This window comes from Callithrix jacchus, chromosome 19 (genome assembly GCF_049354715.1).
Source record: "Callithrix jacchus isolate 240 chromosome 19, calJac240_pri, whole genome shotgun sequence".
Taxonomy (NCBI): Eukaryota; Metazoa; Chordata; class Mammalia; order Primates; family Cebidae; genus Callithrix; species Callithrix jacchus.
This window is the reverse complement of record NC_133520.1, coordinates 50,552,845-50,576,074: the sequence shown is the minus strand read 5'-3', so window position 1 is coordinate 50,576,074 and position 23,230 is coordinate 50,552,845. Positions and strand designations below refer to the sequence as shown.

Here is a 23,230-nt window from a genome sequence, read left to right as displayed (position 1 = left end):
CACATGTCCTGCTGTGGTTCACAAAAGGTGCCACCACCACTGTCTGTAAGAGCCCTACAAAAAATATTTTGCAAAAAGAGGCCATGACTGTTTTGATATTGGAAGGTTTACGTGTCCTCTTCACTTAAAAGTTTAAGTGCTCCTCCCCAGGCGGCATGAGCATCTGAGGCCCGCGCCTGTGGCAAGACACAGCCATGAGCCACCAGGTCCCTAAGGTACTATGTTGAATTTCTCAATCTGACTTTGTTTAGTTTGGGGAAAACATTTTTTTGGTCCTGAAAGAAAAATCACTGTGGTTTCTCTCCTACTCCCACCCTCTGTAATCTCCGCTTGCAAGAGTTGCACCATTTTCCCAGAAAACCAAAAAAATGAGGATGCTGGGCAGACATTCTTTGTGTCTTTTCTTCCATCTCCCTCTGCTCCAGGCAGCCTTGTCTGCCCCCTGTCCTTACACCTCCTTCCTTCATGCTGGGTTCATCTCTTTCTCCTTAGCAGATTTTCTCAATCCTCCCCTTGGTAAATAACGCCTCAGTAGACTTAGAGGTAGCCCAGGTCCTTCCGCCCATACAGTGCCAGGACAACCTCTGCGCCATCACAGGCTCAGGCTGAGCCAGCCGCTGGGAGTCATCTCTGCAGCACCCTGTAGTCATCCTGCTTGATGTTTCCCTTCTCCCTGTGGGCACTTGTAGCTCCTCAAGTCACTCATCAACTACCAGTCCCTGAGCTCCCACTAAGGACCAATTGCACTGTGCAATATTATTTTGCACCTGCCTTTGGACACCTTCTATCGTCATTTCACATGCATAGGCATGCAGGCTTCTCTCCTCCACCGTGTGTTGTCAACTGGCCTATTCCCGTCCTTTCTACTCCCTTTACCAGGGTGGTGTCAGGAGTGAGTAGCACATTAGTCAAAGCTCCTGGATTCTCTTAAACAGTTCTGCTACTGACTCACTATGTGAGTGTGGACAAGTCACTTCCCTTTCTCAGCCCTGACTTCTCCAGCCGTAATATGCTCTCTGTACGTCTGGAAAGAACACAGCTAGAACAAATGGGCTGTCCTCTATACATAGGCTAACTCGGTAATTTATTGTCAAACTCTCACTTTTGAGAAAAACAGGGGGTGTTTTCATGATTATAACAGGACAGCTTAAACAAGTTTGTCCCTGGAAAACCCAGGCTGTGTGGTGCATGCCAGTTTCTGGGATCTCAGGTAAAAATGGGGATAGGAGCAGGCATTCCTCAGCTTATCACCTGCCAGTTCACAGAGATGGAATATCAGCAACTTGCTGCAGTCTGAGCTATTGGGTTTGCTCTAGAGAAGGAGGCAAGAATTTCGGACTATCTTTCATACATTTCTGACCCATGTGCAAAAACAATAAGACATAACTCTCCAACACCCAAAGGGTGATCTGACAAATGGTGGGTAAAGATGAGCAGAACTGTTAGAGTGACAAAGAAGGCTCTTATCTGTGCATTATAAATCCCGGCCTCAAACATTATGCCATGCCATGCCCCTGTGAAATTTAAACCACCCTGATACTAAGCACTTGCCTATTTCAGGTGTCTAAAATAACACCCGGCCAAGTCAATTAAGTTGAGCCCTGAGGAAGGGGTAAAGGACCCCAGCATGGCTCTAAGGGGTCTTAGCAACTTCTAAGAATTCAGAAGTGGAAGTGTTTGCATATAAGAGCTACATCTGGGCCTGCAGCTCTCAGAGCCCTGGACTTAATTCCTTCTGGGGAGGAATATCCAGGTAGAAACAAAGAACCAGGAAGCAGCATGCAACCACAATCAGGAATCAGCAGAAACAGAACCACCCATGCTTGGCTCAGAAACCAGATACCAGGTGCTAGGCAGGAATTCGCCCTTGGTGAGGTGTTGCTTAATTCTCTAGTTCCTCAGGCTCCTGGACTCCTTGACAAAGGCCAAGCCAAACAGGGATCCCAGGTGAGGCCAGGCTGGCCAGCCAGTGCCAGCTCATTCAGGGTTAGACTAGGGCTGGGAGGATCCCAGGCAAACCTTCAGGATGTCAGGCGCTCAACAGAATTGCAGAGGTAGGCAAGTTTCTGCACCTCCAATATCCAGGTGGAAAGGTGCTAATTTCCAAAAGGCCTTTCATCAAAAGGCCCAAGTAATCTTTGGCCTGGGTCTAGGCAGAACCACTGGGATCTGGGATGAAACAGCAATTGCTGGTCTTGCTGGGAGTGTAGAGAGGTTTGGCTACAAGTGGGTCCCAGTTGACAGGGTCACAAGGATCAGGCAGTTCCTACGTTCAGAGTTGGGATCCGCAGGCTTTGCCCCTAAGCAGCCCCATTGACACTTGCAAGGACTTGTTTTATTATAAAAGGGAGGGGGAAGGGGAAAGGGTTTGTTCCATTATCAAAGGGGGAGGGCGGGGAAAAGAAGAACAGGAGCTGGTTGTCCGAGTGTATTTATTTTCTTCTAAAATGTAAACTGAACTGGAAATGCCTACAGAAACACACAGGCACTTTGATCATCAGCCCATTGGGTGGGCAACATGTCTAATCTCTGCTCTGCCCTGCACACTGCGGGCACTTGACAGATGTATAGCCACATCACCATGGTGGTGGCCACATTTATTGGCTTTGTGACATTCATCAGGGCTTCCTTTTTATTAAAAATGCAAAGGCTGCAGCTATTTGGAAGGACATCAGGTATATGCACTCTAGGTAGAAAACATTTCTTCTTTCTCAAAGAACCCAAATGGAACACCCCAGATCTTGGGGAATACAGAGAAGTGGGCAGAGAGTCCGTGGTGGTGGAGTGGGACACAGAGCCAAGCTGTCCCCAGGTTAGATGTCTCAGATGAAGGAAGTCCTCCAGAGTGCATTTCCTCCTGGAGACTCTGCCATTATTAACCGTGATGGCAAAGAATTGACTATATGTTTTCCATTTATTTACTCCCATAGATTCTCCACGTGAATTCAGGGAGATAAGATTAGGGAGTTGGCCCATTTCGTCCCTTTGATTTCTTGTCATTCAGCCCCAAAGGCAGAAGTTTGGTGGACAAGCTGCTCCCAGGGAATGACAAACAGTGTGAATGTTACAAGAGCGTAAAAGTTGATGGTGGTGGGTAAGAGAGGCCAGAGAGGGAGGAAAGAACCGGTGCCAAGGAGGCTCCTCCTCACTCTGCCCAGTTTTTAAAACTCGAGTTTTTTCCTTAGTTCTTTGTTCTTTCCCTTGGCTTTGAGGCTGTCCCAGTAGACACAGGGAGGTTGGGGCAGGGCTGGAGCACTGCGGCTCCTCTGATGTATGAGAATGAGTCACCAGCTCAGGCCTCTTTCTAGATAAGCAGAGGTAAAGGCCCAGCTTTGTAGCAGCTGGGGTGTGAGGATCCCTCGCACTGATCTGGGTACAATGGGCTGATGGCAGGCCCAGAGTCCCTCAAGTCTCATCCCCAGTGGTCTACTGAGCTGTGCATGGGCCAACTCCCTAATCTTACCTCCCTGCATTGAAGTGGAGAATCTATGGGAGTAAATAAATGGAAAATAACACAGCCAATTCTTTACCATTACAGTCACTAACAGCAGAATTACTCCAGTACCTTCACTCCGAAGTCCCAGCCAAGCCTCCTCTGTGTGTTACAGGTAGGTAGGCATGAAAGGGGCAGGAGAGGGTTCTCCCCACCACCCACTAGAAATGTTGGGTGGTTAGGCCTCATCGCATCCCTTCTCTAAAAATGACAATTCCATGAGGCAGGAAGAGACCATTTCCGGATGGTCCGCACCTGTTAACATCCAAATGTTAATTGAATGCAGGCCCCAGGGAGAAGCAACTTCCTGGGCATGCGTGTTAAGAGACAAAAATAGTGAGGTATGGTCACCACTCCACCAGAAAAGGGAAGAAAGCCTCAGAGGGCCCTGCGTGGACCTGCCCCTAAACGCACTGCGCATTGCTCCATTCCAAAGGGTAAGGCGGGCACTGCCCATGTGGGGAACCCACCCTGTCCGGGAAGACTCCTGGGAAAGAGGAGCCTATAAAGTCCCAGGATCAAGGTTAAAGACCCTCTTTTTTTAACTGTCTTCTTTAGCTCTCTTTTCTCTCTTGGACCTTCAGGCGCCTGCTTGGGTCTCTTTCAAGCGAATTTTCCTTTCTTGCCTGTTCTAAAGCCTTTTAACTAAACTTCCACTCCTGCTCTGAAACTTGCCCGCTCTCTTTTTCTGCCTCATGCCCCTCAGTCGAAATCTTTCTTCTGAGGAGGTAGGGACTGAAGTTGCTGCGGACCCACAGGGATTCTCCGCTGAGAACTCGGGGCAACTCGGGTCTCTTCCACTGCTGACATATGTAGCAAGTCCTGTCTTGGGCCGACACCGCATGCGCAGAGAGAGGGGAAAGACCAAGCAGTGACTCATGACATCACCCTCGTCTCTGGAAGTCAAGATGTAGGTCTCGTCAGGTGCCCTGCAGTCTTCAGCGCTGGCTACAGCCAGGGCCCCGGCAATGCAAACCAGGCTGAGGGAAAGCCGCCAGAAGACGCCGACGGCGTGTTTTATCAGTAAACCCAGAGAACCTGTTACATCGAGTGTGAGACAGTCACCATTGGATGCATTTATCCATTCACTCGTTCAGTAAGGAATTTTCCACTTCTTTATAAATGAGTACAAGGTACAGGCTGGGTGGCCTTGGACGGTATCCGATTAATGAAAGACAGATTTGAATAAAAATGTGTAAGGTCTCAAATACCAGGCTACTTACTGCCTTAGTCAGTATTCAGAGGGGAGCCATTGGAAGTTTATAATGAGAAGGAAAACAAACACGATTTTCTGGTTCCTAATACTTTCCCATGGACCGTAACAGTTTGCCTAGAGATTCAGCAAACTATGGTGTCTATAAGATGCATGGATTGTTCTGAGCACCAGGACGCTGGCTGTAAGGTGCGTCCACCGGGGCCTGTCCTGGTCCCTAGGCAAGCTGTGGCAGGGCCTCTCTGGCAGCCCACCCAGTGGCCTGTGATAGGTGATCAGAAGCAGAGGCAGAACAGTTGGGGCAGAACTAGGATGACGGAACCTCTCCTGCTTAGGTTCAGGGGCCCTCCCTCAAGGTGCGGCCTGTGTGAGACATGGATCCATAGCCTGGTAACCAAAACTGGCACACCCAGCACAGTCACCTCCATGGCAGCACCTGACCTACATCAGCCAGTCAGCAGCTGGCTGAGGAGCTCCTAGGTCCAAATGCATGTGCAGCATGATGGGGAGAGGGGCTTACCTACATTGAATTAGCAACGTGAGATTCGCACACGTGAGAAGTTCCAGAAGCAGCAAAGGATCACGGATGGTCTCAGAAGCTGAGTAGGGTGGAAGGAAGGACTTTGAGAGGAGGTGGTGCCGGAGCTGGGAGTTGAGGGAGAACTAGAGTGAATTAGAAAACCCAAAGATGAGAGGGTGTTTTGGGCACGGGCAGAAAAGAGTGGGAGAACGTGTGAGGTATGCTCCGGAGAAGTGAGCACTCCGCATGGCGGACCCCATTTTTGGAGGGAGGTGGTGTTCATTTGCCATTAAGGTGGCAAAGCTATGTTTAAACCAGCCTTTCGATGTTTCTGAAAGTCAGGCTGAGGGTTTGGATGGTCTTCAGAGAAGAACCATGGAAAGGTTTTGACGAAGAGGGCCAGATTCAGTGAGACGGTGTTGATACAGAATTCACTGTGCCACGGTATTGCGTTGGGGACTGGGGATTCAACCGTGTTAAGACACGGTCTCTGCCTTTAGAGGGTTTCTAACTGGGGGGATGTGATTCAAAACAGTTATTTTTGGTTTAATGTGGTAAGGGCTGTGGTAAAAACATTCAGACAGAGGTGGTTGTTGCAGCTTAGGAGAAGGCCAGGACAGCTGGCTGTGTGGAGCACAGGGAGGGAAGGAGAGGAGGCAAGTGTGGACGTCAGTGTATACAATGGGAGGGTTTGTACCTTCTCCTGGGCAAGAGCAGGAAAGAGATGTGGACCAGACTTGGACTCCAGCCTAGGGAGTGGCAGGGAGGATGCAGGAGTGATTTGGGAGGTGGATGACCCAGGCGGGGGTGGGAGAGAGTGAGAAGTGGCCGTTAATTGAGGTAGATGAGTCCAGCAGCCCTCTGAGGAATGGACAGGATGGATGGGCAGGAAGGTGCTAGAGGGCGAAGACACCATCAGGAAATGAAGGAACCTGGTGCAAGGTGAGAAAAGCTGGAATGGAGAAGGAACAAGACAAATAGGCTCTTGAAATGGTCCAGCTGCCTTGCTGAGAGTAGGCTGTGAAAGGGGTGATCTTAGTGCAGTGAGATTTCTCTTTGAAGTAAGTCTGCTCTTTCTGTGACATCAAAAGAAGAAAATTCCTCAGAAGCTCCCAGAGACCACCGCTGCTAGCAACTGGGAAACATTTCGCTCAGCTCATTTCTCCTGCGCCTGTTTGTGTTTGGTTTTAGCATGTTCTAATCACACTGTGTATCCTGCTGCCTTTAACATTCTAGTGTGTATATTTCTCTGCATGTTAAATTTATCCTGGCTGGGACAGATGTTCATGTTTTCGTGGTGATTTACATGAAGAGGCTCACTTTGCCACTTTTTGTTTCTTGCTTCACAGTAAACTTTGAAAATGTTGCTTCCCTCCCTCCCTTCCCTTTCATCCTCACCTCCCTCACTCTCTCGCCCCGACCTTCTTTCTTTCCTTCCTTCTTATACTTCCTAGTTCTCCCTTACTACCTCCCTTCATTTCCAGAGTCATGAATAGACGTTTTCTTTTACGTCAGCAAGTTTCTTTGTAACACACACCAGAGAATATTTCTAAGGCCTAAACTCTCAGAGGTTTCAAGGTACCCGTTGGGCAAAGGAAGGATTTTTGGTGATGGCAGCCTCACTCCAAGGGGCCGGGAACTAGCAGCTGATGATTCCAAGCCAGGGATACTTGCCAAGATGAAGAGGAGAGGAAGGTGAGACTGGGCCCAGGCAGAAAAAGGTGTTTCCCTGATTTTACAAGGCCACAGAGGCTCAGAAAGAGGGGACTATACCACATTCCATTTAGAGAGGGGGAAAAACGTATGGTGTATCAACTAAGCCACAGGCCCACAATTGGGAGGAGTTTTAATATTAAAGAGCAGGAGTTCCCAACCCTGATCTATAACACCCATCGGTCCATGGCCTGTTAGGAGCCAAGCCACACAGCGGGAGGTGAGCAGCAGGCAAGCAAGTGAAGCTTCATCTGTATCTACAGCCACTCCCGTCACTCCCATTACTGCCTGAGCTCTGCCTCCCATCAGAACTGCCGCAGCATTAGATTCTCATAGGAGCTCGGACCCTATTGTGAACTGCACATGCAAGGGATCTAGGTTGCTCCTTATGAGAATCTAATGTCTGACAATCTGTCACTGTCTCCCATCACCCCCAGATGGGACCATCTAGTTGGAGAAAAACAGTGAGGCATCCTACTGGTTCTATACTATGGTGAGTTGTATAATTATTTCCTTTATTACAACGTAATAATAATAAATAAAGTACACAATAATGTAATGCGCTTGAATCATCCTGAAACCATTCCACCCCCATCCATGGAAAAATTGTCTTCCATGAAACCAGCCCCTGGTGCCAAAAAGGTGGGGACTGCTGTGATAGAGTGTTTCCAGCCAGGCTTCATAAGAAGCAGTTTGTTCTTCCTTTGCTTCCTGCCTGTAGGTACACACAGCCTATCTCTCTCTCCCCTGCAACTCTGTGTCTCTCTGTCTGTCTCTCACACTCATACTTTATCTGTGTCTTTCTCTCTCTCTCTGTTTCTCTCTCTCCCTGTCTCTCTCCTTTAACCCAGTGAAATTTCCAAAGGAGCCTTTGTTCAGTACTCATGATAACAAGTTTCCTTTGTCCCATATGCCTGCCACTGTCCCCAGCCCTTGTGTGTGTATTTCTCATAATACCTCCAGGAGGAAGGTACCATTATGCACAGAAAGAATACGTCACTTGTCCACAGTCAGACAACCTGTCAGTGTCAGAGACTGGATTTGAACTCAGGTCACCTGCCCCCAAAGTCCATTCTTTTAACCGCTGTGCCATATTATATCGCTATGTTATATTCCCCTAACATCATAGTTTTCAAAGAGAAGATAGAATCCCAGTGGGATTTTATTACAGAGACAAACATGTTCAAAGTTCTTTTGACCTGAATGCAGATGATGTATCAAAGACTCACAATTTCTCACAGTTCAGTCTTTGGGTGACTGTTTTTTCCAGCCATGCAAGGAGTAACCCAGGAAAACGCTTTGCCTTTTCCTGAGATGTCTGGAGAAAAGCTAGGCCTTTGCCGTAACAGTGCAGCCTGGCCTCAGTGACGCCAAGGCTTTGTGTTCCCCTGACCTCCGTGACCGAGGGCCTCAGAGTGCAGACAGTGTCTTTCATTGGCCTGATCTAATGAGAACATTGCCTGTGCCCAGTGTGTTGGGGAAGTCCACACCCTCATTCCCCAGTGTGCCTGTCCTGGTCTGTGTATTGACTAGCAGAGTAAGGAATCTGTAGAGTACAGAACTCTATCTGGAAGAAGAAATCACCCCAGTGTTGATTTCTAAAGCTCCCTTTTGTGCTGCTTGCTTCTGTGAGGCTCTTGACAGACTTTCACTCTGCAGCAGCCAGGACTGGAGTCTACTCACCCCCACTAGCCACATGCTTCCTGCCCCAAATGTCAAGGTTTTCATTTGACCATGGTATAATGAGCTGTATAAAATTAAAAACAGCTAACTACCACCTTATTTACAGTAATTTTCTATTTTCTGTACTCATCACCGAAACCTCTCCTTAACAACGCCAACCTCCAGATCATACCAATCACCAGTGAGAAGCCCAATCACTACAACCACTAACCACAACATAAATCAATGTGAAGACCTGAGAGCTCGCTCGCTCCCACTCTGTCCCTACCCCAGCCTGGTTTTTCCATCACATGCTTCTTAGGCAGCAGGGGCTGAGGCAGGGGGAACATTTAGTTCCCTTTTCAAAGACTGGGGACACTTAAAAATATCTCCAAGTAAGCAACCAGCATTCAGAGAATGCTTATTTACACTTTGTAGGAGCCTGGTGTTGGGACTCTGGCTCCTGGATGTCCTCAAACCTGCACTTGGGCTTGGCCGAGGCCAGTTGGATGGCCTACCATTTGCAGATGGCTCTTGCTTCACTGTTAGGTCTCCATCTGGGTAAACAACCTTGCAACAGCCCTGGTTCTTCTTAAGGCTGTCTGTTATGGACTGAACTGTGTCCCCTTCAGATTTATTTGTTAAAGCCCTAACCCCAGTACACCTCAGAATGTGACTGTATATAGAAGTAGGGCATGTAAAGCAGTCATCAATGCTAAATGAGGTCGTATGAATTGGCTCTAGTTCAATAGGACTGGTATCCTTCTAAGAAGAGGAAGAGACACCAGAGCTTACTCTCTTTCCATGCACACAACGGCCATGTGAGCACTCAGTGAGAAGATGCCATCCACAAGCCAAGAAGAGAGGGCTCAGGACAAACCAAACCTGCCAACACCTTGATCTTGGACTTCCAACCTCAAGAACTGTGAGAAAATTAATTTCTGCTGTTTATTCCACCCAATTTGTGGCACTTTGGTATGGCAGCCCAAGCCAACTAAGATACCATACTTGTAATATCTTGGATGGCAAGGTCTTAACATGAGACATGAATGAACCAATGGCCATGTCTATGCAGAAATTTGAAAGCATTCTTGAGTTATCATGGGGAGATTTAAATTCTTACATGAACACCTCTAGCCTGTGCTTTCTTATAGGAAAAATCTCTGCGAGATTGGAATATTCCAGAAGTTAACCAAAAGCATCTTAATTTACTTTCTATCTCCTATTCCTCACATTCCTAGTATTGTTAATTACTCTCCCTCCTCAACCTCTGCCACATCCCTTTGGGAAGCCCACACATTTTAGTAGATGTTTATTGAGTGCTTCTCTAGGCCAGCCTAGGCTTTAGGCACTGGAGGTACAAGAATGAAGAAAACAGATAAGGAATGGGCTCTCACATGGCTTCCATCCCAGCAGAGGAAAACTGAAATAATAATAAACAAAAAAATAAATAAGAACTATATCAGAGAGTGAAAAGCTATTCAGGAATTTTAAATACAGCAATGCAAGAATGACTGAGAGCCTACTTTGGTTAGGCAGACAGAACTCTGCCTAAAACTTTCTACTTCCTATACTCCTCTTTCCGTCACCATTACTACCCCTTGAGTTCAAGCTTCTGGGCTGGACTCCTGCAGAAGCATTCTAATTGGTCTTTCTGCCACCTCCTTGGTACCACTGCAGTTCATTTCCTGCACAGCAGCTAGTGAAATACGTAAAAAAACACAGCTGGTTCTCATTATTCACAGTAGCTGTGTTCTATGCAGTTGCCTCAAACTCTGAATTCAGGAATACTGAAGCATTACTCCTAGGGGAAATACAGGGTTAGGTTCCTATGAGCCTCTGATCACCCATCAATACATAACCTTGTTTTATGTGTATTTCTGGGTAAAGACACCTTATTTAATATGTATTGTTGACTCATTAACATTGACTTCACAGCCAACATCACAATAACTTATGCCTGAACAAAGCTTATCTAACACACATATTTTCTACATACGGAACTTTCTGGCCTTCCTGTGCTTAGGAACACTAGATGGCATGTCAGCACTAGTCTGCAATGGGGGCAGGAAAAGCAGACATTTTAAGCAGTAAAATCACCAAAAAAGAGTCAAGAATATATAAAATAAGATGGCACTACATAGACCACAAAAAGGTCACTTGTTTAGAGTATGAGAGCCAAAACAGAAGAGAGTGTGTCACCTTGACCTCAGCTAGCAACCTGCAGGTTGGGTGACTCACATTTTTTACTTTGCTCTGCTCATGTCTGTGAATGACTGCAAACTTGTCACAAAAATATTGATATTGGGATAATATACAGGCATTCCTATGGTTTAAATGTATCCCCTCCCCAATTGAGGTGTTGCCAATGTGACAGTATTAAGAGATGAGGGCTTTAAGAGGTGATTTGGACATGCAGGCTCCTCCCTCGTGAATGGGATTAAAGCCCTTATAAAATAAGCTTCACACAGTGTCAGCTCACTTGCTCTTCAGCTTTCTGCCAGGTGAGGACATAGCATTCCTTCCCTCTGGAGAGCACAGCAACAAGGTGCCATCTTGGAAGCAGAGAAAAGCCTTTGCCAGACAACCAAACCCGTTGGGGTGCTTTGATCTTGGACTTCCCAGCCTCCAGAACTGTGAGAAAATAGACTTCTGTTCTTTATAAGCTACTCAGTCTCAGCTATTTTGTTTTAGCAGCATAAATGGACTTTTTTTGGTATTGTCTGAAGAATATTTCTCTGTATTCCATTGGCAAGATACACATGCTTCATGGGAGTTGATACACATAGCAATAATAGACTCACGGTAGCAAACATTCAGTATCTGTTAAATAAATTACTGAATGCATTAGTAAAATTTCAAGTGCTGCTTTAAGTTAGGAACTGTTTCATTACATTGAAATATCCAGCCACTAGCACAATACCCATTGTGGATACCTAAGTTATGTTTGATGAATGAATGAATGAATGAAGAGTCATAAATCTTAAATATTGAATGAAGAGTCATAAATTTTAAATATTAAATTAGACATAATAAGAACAGCTTACGAACTCTAAAGCTTTTGAAAGTGCCCAGTCTCCTCAGAATCAGCACAAAATTATTTATCAACCTCTTAATCCGTAATTAAACCTGCTTTACCTCTATTTTTTGAAAAATTACTTCTTCAATATATTTTGTTTTTTATTACTGTGACTATGAAAAGATTAATCAACTCTATTGATTGCCAATATAGAATATTTCAGCTACATGATGATTTAATAAGAGTTTTATAGACTGGAAACTCAATCTCCATCTATTTATGATATTGTGTTCATGAGAAAAATGGATTCCAAGGTCCAAAACATAGACTTTATCTAATGCTTTCTGAAAATACAATTCATTTAATAATATGGGCACTTAACTGGATTTTGTTTATTCTCAAATACGTGGCATAACCTCATATCTCAAAAAAGATCATGGGATATCAGACTTCTCTATCATTTTCTGTCCTATTTAAGTCAAGTGGCTTTTTTTCTTCCAAATTGCTCACCCCTACAACCATTCTTTTATACTTGTTGAATATAGATTTAATTATTGTCATATGCAGTGAGTCTCTGCTTTTTATCAAGTTTCCCATTCCTGGAAGGCTTATGACACAGTGAATTGACTTAAAGTAGATTATGTTTTACCTTAGGAACAACAATATAATTGAAGAGTTTTATTCTTGATTTAACATCAAATGAATTTTAGATATGGCCCTAATATGTCACAAAGGCAAAAACACAACAGTTTTAAGCCTCTATAATCAATTACAAGAGTAAAATTAATGTCCAAGGCACTTAAAATGGGGTTGTCAATTATATATGCTTTGTAATAAAAAGTGCTGTCTATGTGTGTGTGTGTGTCTATAAAATATAAATATTCTTTGTTTTTCCACCTCTTCCTTGATGGTCCATTCTATATACTGGCACCAGATTAATCTTAATAGGTGAGACTCCAAGTTCACAAACCTTCACTAGCTCGCCTTCACTCACAGGACCAAGCTGGAACCCTTAGCATAAAAGTTCCCCTCCCAAGAGCCTCAGCTCCCTCCACCCTTCTCCAGCTCCTTCTAAATCCTGGCCTGCTGCTTAGCAAACTAGTTAGCAGCTCCTGGTCCTTCGCGTGCATCCCCTCCTCTCTCTTTTCCTGCCTTGATTCTCTCTATCTGCTCACCCCCGATCATCTCTCCACCACAGCAAACTCCACGCCTACTTCAAGTCCTCTTAGGCTTCGTACACCCTCCCTCTAGGCAAAAGGACTCCCCATATCCGACCCTAGAAAACGGATTCAGCAGCACATCATGGCTTGTGCTACCCAGGCTGACTGGCTTTATCCATCTGCCACTGTATTTCAGTAATAAAGGGAGAGAAACCAAATTTATTGAGGACCTCCTATGTGTCTGGTATCCAGCCAAGCATTTTTATAAATAAGGTGATAAGGTTAAGTTCTCTCACTTAACCCTTACCAGGCAGGTATTGGCATTTTCATTTTGACAGCTGAGAACACAGTGCATAAATAACTTGTTGAAGTAACTCAGTTGAGAAGGGACAGGGCCAGAATATAAACCTGTAAAGTACATGCGAAGGATAAAAAACTAAAAATCAGGAGATCTCCAATTTAATTAACCTTTCTGAATCTCATTTTTTTTCTCATTAATGGAGACAGCTAACACCTACCTCAGGTAAATGTGCAAATTAACTGAGGACATTATTTTGAAAGGCTTTATCAGCTGCGGAGGTTTCTTTTCTCTTGGTGACTAGCATACTCCAATACTGAATAAATATCTGTTACTAGACTGATTTCTACATCTTCTCTTAAAAGCGGCACTGTTAGTCTTCTATGCCACGTCTCCTTGTTCTTAGCTGGTTTCGATAATATTCATGTGCCCAACTTTGAAAAAGAAATCATGCCATGATTTGCTGAGAACCATTTCCCGGTCCAGCATGATGAGAGAGTCAACACTTACCTGCACACATTTGCAAATATTGCTTCATGTGCTCAGGAGAGAGATTTCCTCCCAGTATTTTGTAATCTGTGTTTGTAGGGCTAACAAATTCTAATGTGTAATGTCAGTTTGCTTCTTCGCCTTCAAAGATAACAGCTGTCAGTAGTCATCACTGTGTCTCCCGCTTGTAGAGCTCACTTAAAAGGTCTAAAAACCCTTGATAGGGAGTGGTATCAGCCTTTTCCCTCTGGATGAAGCTACCTAAGGAAAGCATTATTGGTCTCATGCTAAATCATTTGTTTTTGCTACAAGTTCTATTGTTCCTTCTGAAAAATGATAACTGAGTGCTGGCTCCTAACTTATCTTTCCATGCCTTCTGAGTATTTGCACACTATATTTGGCATCTTTCATGGTCTGTGCTTCTGTTCTTTATTTCGATTTTCAGTTTCCTCCCTCTCCTCCTCCTTCTTTTCATGATTACCCAGCTTAGCTCCGTGCAAACCTGTCTTCTCTATTTATTCTCATCACAGTATCATTTGACCCTCAGCTTTCCTGTTTCATCGTTCAGAAATTTCCCAAATAGTCCTCTTTTGCCCTGGTGTAATTAGAGCTCCTATCTCTGAACCTCTAGAGTTACAACTTGGGCTGATCCACAGTTTCTTTCCTGCTTGTAAATTTCCTTTCCTCTAAGTAGTAAAATTAGTAACTCTTTGCATTTCTTAATTGTAGTTTCAACAGCTTGGATTCTTTTTGTAGGAAACTTGCTTACTCTCTGTAGCTCCTTTTCCACCACAACTAGGCTGTACAAAAGCAAAGTTATTTTTAAGATGGAGTGGTCCACAAAAATAGGCACCAATCAGAGCTTTTGTACATAAAGTCAATAACTTCTAGACATAGATTTTATTTCTCTACCATACGCCCCTACTCTATACGATTACCCAGTGATCAAAACAGAAACCTTAGCCAAACAAATGCATCCTATGGTATGCAATGCTTTCCCTTTCTTATCCAATATACAAGCCTTTTTCACTCTGCCTAGTTCAACTCTTCATAAATATTAATCGGTCCCATTGATTCATCTTTCCATTTTACAGCCATTAATAGACACCTCTCTGGATGGACATCAGATAGTTTATCCACTTTAACCAGGCTGATCAATTCTCTTTTCTGAAGAATGCGTGCTTTAGAAAAGTCAGGGAAACCAATTTCTCTTCCTGCTTTCTTTTAGTCTTCTGAGGAAGAGCCGAAGGTGGCAGGAGTTCTCACCCATGAGTCTTTTTTTTCCTTCCTCTCTGTCCTCACTCACAGCAACTCTTTCTCTGCTCCAAAGTGCTCCTGCCACATCTGTGCCACATACCACTTGTTACTAAGCATCCATGCTGACTGGCTGCCACAGCCACACTTACAGGTGGTGTGGGTGGACACTGTTCTTGGTCCTTGCATCCTCCCAAGAGCCCTGTTGAGTGGAGATGTGACAGGGCCAGGGCACTTACAAGATTGTTCACTGACCGCTAACAGGCTGGGGGAACAGTGGGTCCAAGTCAGAGCCGCCCTTGCCATGGGTGATGGCTGGTCTTCTTTGGTCAAGCTGACCCAGCACTGCTCAGCCAAGTCTCTCAGGGTCAAGTGTTCTTTCTTCCAGGCAGTGGCCCAAACAAACATCCTTGGAAGGCCACCTTCCTTGGTTAACTTTATTAATAGACAAGTCTCTAGTATGAAGGAGTTCTGGGGCCACCTGAGGCATAGGGACTGTTTCTGTGCTGCTTGAGAAGAATCCCTTTGTGAGATCGTTTGTTTAGGGGCTAGAGCCTTGTATGAACCCAAGAGGTGATTAGGTTATAGGTGCCAAGCAGATCCACTTGAACCAGCTGTTCTGGCAGAGAAAGCAGATGTGTGAATGGAAAGAAGAGGTGCATTCAAGGTTACAGAACGAAGGTCAGTGGTGAAGATGAGAATTCAGGATTCTCACCAGTAGTTAGAGGTTTGTTAGTTTTTAATTCCCAGAAGAATAATGAATAATAATAATAATAGTTGACCCATGTACACTCTTTTATGTACTAGGCACTGTTCTAGCGGTTTAAATGTATTCACTTATTTTATCCTCATGCCACTTATAAAAGTCCCCACTTAACAGATGAGGGAAAAGGACACCCACACGTTCAGTAAGATAGTCAAGGTCACACAGGGAGAAAGATATGGGACCAGGACTCAAACCCTGGCAGTCTGGGCCCGTAGCCTTAACCGTGTGTGTGCGCACATGTGTGAGAGAACGAGAGAGAAAGTGGGGTATGTTTCAAAGACAGACATGAGGTGATAACAAGCATATGGTTCATATGAGTCTGCTCCAAAGAGTATTTCCAGACTAAATAATGGCTCCAAGAGCTAACATTTACTGGGCACCTATTAAATCCTCTCTAATTCTTACGGTAATTCAGCAAGACTTTTCAGTTTAGAGGTGAGAAAACAGATTGAGAGCGTGAAGTGAATTGCCCAAGATGACCCAGATAGTAAGGTCAATGGGGGACCGAGACGTGAGCCAGAGGCCAAGCTCTTTGCGGCCCACTTTGTCTGGAGAGGGCCCCCTCACCTTGTCAAGTGTATGAGTCAGTGAGACTATGAAGCAGCTCACAGAACTCCTTCATACATTTGTTTGCATTTTCATTACACATATTATCCAGAAGAATCTTGTATCCTGTGTCATCTGGCTGATAAATTTCTGACCTCACCCTGGACTCCTCTTTGCTGATCGTTGTTATATGGAACATCAAAGCAGTATCGTGGACTCACTGACATGCCTATACTGCAGAACTAAAGAGACAGCACAGTGACAGTCCCTAATGCTTGCTCTAAGGAAGGGGCTGCCCCAAAATGCAAGGCCAGGAGATGCTGCACGAGCCTTTCTACACCACAATTTAACTTTGGATCTGATTGTTTCTGCATTTTCCCTTTCAAAGAATTTTGTAACTAGCCAGAAGGTAAGAATGTCACCTGCATCCTAATCTGGACATGAGCGAGGAGCTAAATTTAACAGGCAAACTGATGCGTGGCTTCGGGCAGCATCATTTTGCATGGGGTTTTGTCTGAAGGTGGATGAAGATGCAGGTAGCTGAGGGTGACGCTGCTAGAAACTGGTCTGTAGCCCAGCATGGTCCCTGGGCCAGAGGATCTGCAGACAAGACTGTAGGTGCTGATTTATGTGGGACTCTGGGACAAAGAGCCAGGAGCGGTTCTGCTTTGGAGGGATCACAGAGTCGCACAGGGTGGAGGAGAGGTTTATCAGCCCCAAGTCAGGGAGGGCCTACATGTTCCCACTGAGGAATGGGGGCCAAGTGTAGCCATCAACTGGGCAGGGACCAAGCAGCTGAGCAAAACCAAGCTGCTGTTTGTGAGTACCTGTGAGATACCCCTCAGGGTCCACAGAAAGTCTTGGAAAGGGGTGCCCTCCTATACTGGGAGTGCAGCAGGGATCAGAGCCTGTGAAATCTGGATCGTTGCTATTAGTGTGACTCAGTATCCAGAGACTCCCAGCCCTGGGGAAATCTGGTTTATAAGAGCAACACCCATAAGAGTGAGAAGTGGGGTGGTCCATGAACACAGGTGTCACGGGTTCTCTACTACCAGGCAGCCTGTGAAAAGGAGGTAGGGTCGTATTTCTGGTTGGGGTATAAGCATGTGATAAGTGAATAGTTATCTTAAAAAGATCTCTCAGGTAGGGCCTCAAGTTTCAGGATCACAGATGCTCTGAGTATGGAAATCTGAGACTCTTGGACTCAGAAATAAAAACCCATAAATGGTAAGCCCTGGAAGCAGTGGAGGAGCCTGAACAAGCCCATTCGTCCAGAGGCTGACAACAGTGGGCACAGCAAAGGGCACGTTCACCTTGGCAGGTGCACAGCAAGGACTGAGCCCAGGGAGTTTCCGGAGGTCGGGGGTGCCTAGACATCCAGGCACGTTCACAGGCAACCACATACAGACACATTTCAAGGGCAGGTGGGGCTCAGTCTCCAGGGTTTCCAGCTTACCTGACACTATCCCCCAGTTCCCAAGCAGGTGTTTGAGCCAGACTCCCATGCGAGCAGGGACAGGACCCCACCCACCCCCCAACCCATGCCTTCACTAGTTTTGGGCAGACCACCAGCAGTGCTGGGTGCAGTCCACATATCTGCTGAGTCTTTCATCTTCATATTGTGTCTTGGTACTTTTAATTAAAGGATCCCAGAAAGCCGACTCCTAAAGGAGGCTGGTGTTGAGCCAAGCCCTTATATAACACACCTACTTGCTATAAACAAGAGCACCAGAGAAAGGTTTCCAATTGGATTGAAAGTGTTCCCCCTTTTGTCTGCAGTTTGGACAACTCCAATGCTGTAAAGATGAGACTACCCCACTTGTGTTCTTGTCCTTACATGTTCTCTCCCTTTTTGTTCTTTCCCTTCTAACTCAACCTTCACCTCCCCATAGTGGAAGGAGAGAGAGAGAGAGCGCGTGCGCGTGCGTGTGTGTGTGTGTGTGTGTGTGCGTGTGTGTGTGTGTGTGTCTGCGCCTGCATGCATGCATACATGTGTGTATGTGTGCATGTGCGTGTGTGTTTCTCAACATAATCCGCTTTAGCAGGCTGCTAGACCTGACCAGTAGCAGCAGCTGTGGCAGCTGCAGCAGTGGCTGATTGCTCTGGAAGGGCATGGATAAGCCTGTTTGATGGAACCGAGAGGGAAGGCATTTAAAAACCTTCATGTCTTTCAGCTGCTCTTTCCAAGCCCTCATTAGCTTCACTAGAGGGAGAACTTATCTTGTAGGGTTCAGTCGCTGTCTTCCTCGGGGCACACAGCACAATCAGGAGGCATTTCCATTCAAAATAAAGGAGGTGGAGTTGGATTTTTAGAAACAGAGAAGAGGATACTCTCATCTGCTGAAACTCACTGAGCCAGGTGACCTGAAAAGCTAGGAAGACACTGGCCTACTCACTCTAGGCCCTATGGCTCAGAGACCCAAAGGCGGTGCCAGTCAGTAAACGGGGTCTCTGGTTCTGTATGAGTGTGCTGTTTTTTGAGGGAGCCTGAGTACTACCCATCCAACCTTCTATACCATCTTTCTCTTAGATGTTGAAAGATTACAGTTCCCAGATAGATCGCTGGAAATTGCTTTGGGGAGGGGGTAGAGTGGTGACTGGTGGATGGGAAGCCCTGGAGGAAGCCACTGACCGCAGTGCATGCTGGGGGTTGTAGTTCTCGTCTACTCCACGGCTCAACAGGCCGAGGAACCAGCTCAGTAAAACCTGAGTTATGTGAGATGAATGCTTGCTGGACACCGGGATTTAGGCTAATGTGGCCTAGCCGAGCCTGCCTGCTGAAGACACAAGAAAGGTATTCAGTCTCCTTCTCCACGTTTATGTTTCACCACTTGATCTGTTAAGAAATGAGTTAAGTGTTTTAAAGTTTCCCATCGCCTTTTTTTTCCTGGCAATCCCTTACACTTTGAACAAGTTTTCCTTTATATATGACCTGGCTGCATTACTCAGAGCTTAATACGTATGGTGGAAGATCATATCCTTTGTCAACAAAGTATACCTTCTCTGACCCACGAAATCTTCCTGTCTTGAATTTTAATTGGACTGACATTTTGTGATATTGTTTGCTTTTTGCTTAGAGTTTGCTAGGTCAGTCTTTTAATTTTTATGAGTTAGTATGCTTCTTGTATATAGCATAAAGTTGAATTTTCTAGGAAAACATAAATTAACTCAATAAGTAGATTCCCGAATAAATCAATAAGTATAGAAGATATTAAATAAGTTGTCAAAGACTCATTCAAGAAAGTCAGGAGGCTCAGATGGGTGTGTGGTTTGTTTATGGGTGAGTTTTTTCAAACCTTCAACAAAAAACCAATTCCCATTCTAAACAAATTATTGTAGAATACAGTGACGTATATAAATCTTTCCAAATCAACTTATAAATTCCAAATTAACTTATAAACGTGCAATCTTGTTAATAAGCCTGATGAACCTAGGACAAAGGAGGCAACTGACACCGACATAACTTACAAGTATAGAGAAAAAGCTTTAGAATGTTTTAGCAAATCAAATCCAGCAATGTATTAGAAGAAGAAGATATCATACCAAGTATTTCATTCCTGAAATGCAAGGATGGATCAATGTGAGAAAACTTATAATACAATTTATCACACAGAAAGGTTTGAGGGGAAAAAAAATCATCAAAACATATACTAAAAAGCTTTTGGTAAAATTCAACATTCATTCCCAATAAGACCTATTAATTAACAAATACCCACCATCATAGTTAACAATAAAATAATAAAGATGTTCTCATTAAAATCAGGAAGCAGTTAAGGATGTTAATTACCACAAGTATTGGTAAACATTTTCCTAGAAATTTCTGTTAAAAGACATACAGAAAAAAAGTAAAAAATATCAAAAAGGATGATAATTATTACTTGTAAGTTACATGATTACTCTGTCTAGAGAAACTTGAGTATGCTGGGCACGGTGGCTCACACCTGTAATCCTAGCACTTTGGGAGACAGAGGTGGGTGGATTGCCTGAGCTCAGGAGTTCGAGACCAGCCTGGGCCAGCCACATGGTGAAACCCCTTCTCTACTAAAATACAAAAAATTAAACAGGCATAGTGGCATGTGCCTGTAGTCCTAGCTACTCAGGAAGCTGAGGTGGGAGAACTGCTATAACCCGAGAGGCAGATATTGCAGTGAGCCAGGATTGCACCACTGCACTTCAGCCTGGGCAACAGAGCAAGACTCTGTCTCTTTAAAAAAAAAAAAAAAAAAAAAGCAAACTTCAGTATAACCTAATCACTTTATATGCATCCTATGAAGCAAGTACTGTATCATCCCCATTGTACAAATGGGGGTATCATATACCTAGTAATAGAATTGATATTTGAATGCAGGAAATCTGACTTCAAAACCCTTTCTCCTAAGCACCTGTGTTACACTGCCTTTCCTTGTTTCACTCTATAAAGTTTAGCTCTCATTATTATAGCAATATAAAAAATACTTTTCCTATACACCACTAATAACCAGCTAACAACATATTTAAGAGAATAATTAAATTCAAAATAGCAAAACAAGATAAAATTCATAGAAATAAACCTCACAAGAAAAGTATACCTGTAGAAAAGTTAAAAATTTAATGAGAGGCATAAAAGAATATTTGAACAAATAAAAAGATGTATAATTTCCTGGATGGGAGGACAAATAATAGGAATATGTAAATTTTTTTAGATAATTTACACATTTAATACAATCCCAAAAATTGGAAGAGATTTTATTTTTTTGGAATTCAGTGAAATTATGCATATATTTTATTTGCAAGAAAAAATGAGAACAACCAAAATTGTTTGGAAAAGCAGAATAAGGAAAAATGACTCACATTGAAAAAAATCAAAATGCTTTATAAAGCTATAATAGGCCGGGCGCGGTGGCTCACGCCTGTAATCCCAGCACTTTGGGAGGCCGAGGTGGGTGGATCACAAGGTCAAGAGATCAAGACCATACTGGTCAACATGGTGAAACCCCATCTCTACTAAAATTACAAAAAAAAATTAGCTGGGCGTGGTGGCACGTGCCTGTAATCCCAGCTACTCAGGAGGCTGAGGCAGGAGAATTGCCTGAACCCAGGAGGCGGAGGTTGCGGTGAGCCGAGATCGTGCCATTGCACTCCAGCCTGGGTAACAAGAGTGAAACTCTGTCTCAAAATAAATAAATAAATAAAAATAAAGCTATAATAATTTAAATTGTACAATTCTATAACTAGCCATATCAATGAAATAAAATAGAAAGTCCAGAAATAGATACAAATATATATAGTATATAATAGAGACATTATTTCAGAAGAGGAAGATAAGTCATTTGATTAAAAGTGTTCTAAAAATAAATGCAAAGAAGGTATCACAAACAAATGATAGATTTGCCTCTGTACATATTTTAAATATATGTCAAAAATATCAACAAGTTAAGAAAAAGCTAAACTTGGAAAATACTTGCATAACTTATTCCAAAGATATCCTTAAAATATAAAGAATTGCTAAAAGTAACAAGAAAAAGTAGGAAGAACAAGAAGAAGCAGAAATAGCAGCAGGAGCAATTAAAAGGTACAAATTAGGCCCAGTGCGGTGGCTCACACCTGTAATCCCAGCACTTTGGGAGGCCAAGGTGGGAGGATTATGAGGTCAAGAGATTGAGACCATCCTGGTCAATGTGGTATAAACCTTGTTTCTACTAAAAATACAAAAATTAGCTGAGCATGGTGGTGCGTACCTGTAATCCCAGCTACTGGGGAGGCCGAGGCAGGAAAATCACTTAAATCCAGGAGGCAGAGGTTGCAGTGAGCTGAGATCACGACATTGCACTCCAGCCTGGCGACAGAGTGAGACTCCGTATAGAAAAAAAGAGGTAAAAATTAATGTGGCCAATAAACACATGGAAATGTGCTCACTTTACCAGTAATCAAAGACAAGTTGATTTAAATATTTTATATGTAAAATATTTTATATTAAAATATACATATATTTTAATCACTGAGTATTTTATCAGCAAGAACCAGTTTAAAAATATGCTGGAAAATTTATTCTCAATAGCAACTAAAGCCATACATTACCAAGTTGCAATTCTTTAAAAATACATTTTTTAAATTTTCTAACACATGCCAAAATTTGATTAAATGAAGATCTATATCATGATTCTGAATGGGAATGTTGAACATTGTAAAGACGTAAATTCTACAAATTATTGTAAGAAATGTATCTTAACTTTGTGCATGCGTCTTACAAGCATAAGGCCAGCAAAAGAAGCCAGTTAACTAAATTTTCCACTTTTTGCAAGTTGCCAGTTATATAAAGTTTAAAAGTAAGCAAAACGAATCTATGGTGATTGGCATCATGAGATTGTGACCTCTGGAGCAGAATCGATGATCAAGATAGGGACATGGGGTAGATGCTGGGTGGGGTCACCTTCATTGCTTCCCTTGGGTGGTGGATACCTGGGTGTACTCAGTAAATCCAATGAGATGTCTGCTTATGATTTGGGCACTTTTCTGTATAAATGTTACATTTAGATAAAAGGTTCCTTTAAAAAGAGGAAAAAGCAGAAAGGCTCTTATGTCATACTTTATAATTATAAAACTTCTAGTGGAAGGTAATAGTTAAACATGAACATTAAGTAATAATATATGAGAGTATGTGCTCTTCGAGAACAAGCTCTTTTTAAAAACTGTTTTGCTGACTGTCGTTTCCCAGCCTGTAGTATAAAACCTGGCTCCAAAGGTGCTTAACGTTTATTGAGTGGATGAATTAGAAGAAAATGCAAATGAAAAGTTAACTGGCATTGGGTTGAAAAAGGACATTCTAAATATAAACATAATGGGAAATAAAGCATACCTTAAAACACTGACATACCAAACATTTAAAACTTCAAGTAAAATATATGAAGAGCATAAACAAAATTAAAGTCAAAAACAAACTGGCAAAATATTTTTAATAAATATGACACTGAAAATTTGTATCTTTAACAGGGTAAGCACTTAACAGTAAATAAGGAAAACACTAACATTCCTGGGGAAAATAGGTAAAAGCAAATGGACAATTTGCAAGCAAACAAACAAACAAAGGGTCAAGAAATACATGAAAAGATGTTCGAGAT

At 43.5% G+C, this 23,230-nt stretch overlaps 1 long non-coding RNA gene across 1 annotated transcript in view; it reads left to right on the top strand.

Moving 5' to 3' along the window:
• The first annotated feature begins 18,803 nt into the window (after positions 1–18,803).
• The window catches only part of LOC144580339 (uncharacterized), a 56,533-nt gene continuing 52,106 nt past the window's right edge, over positions 18,804–23,230 (top strand). Inside the window, exon 1 of the long non-coding RNA XR_013529647.1 lies at positions 18,804–18,927. This is a non-coding gene — a long non-coding RNA (uncharacterized LOC144580339). The remainder of the gene's footprint in view (positions 18,928–23,230) is intronic.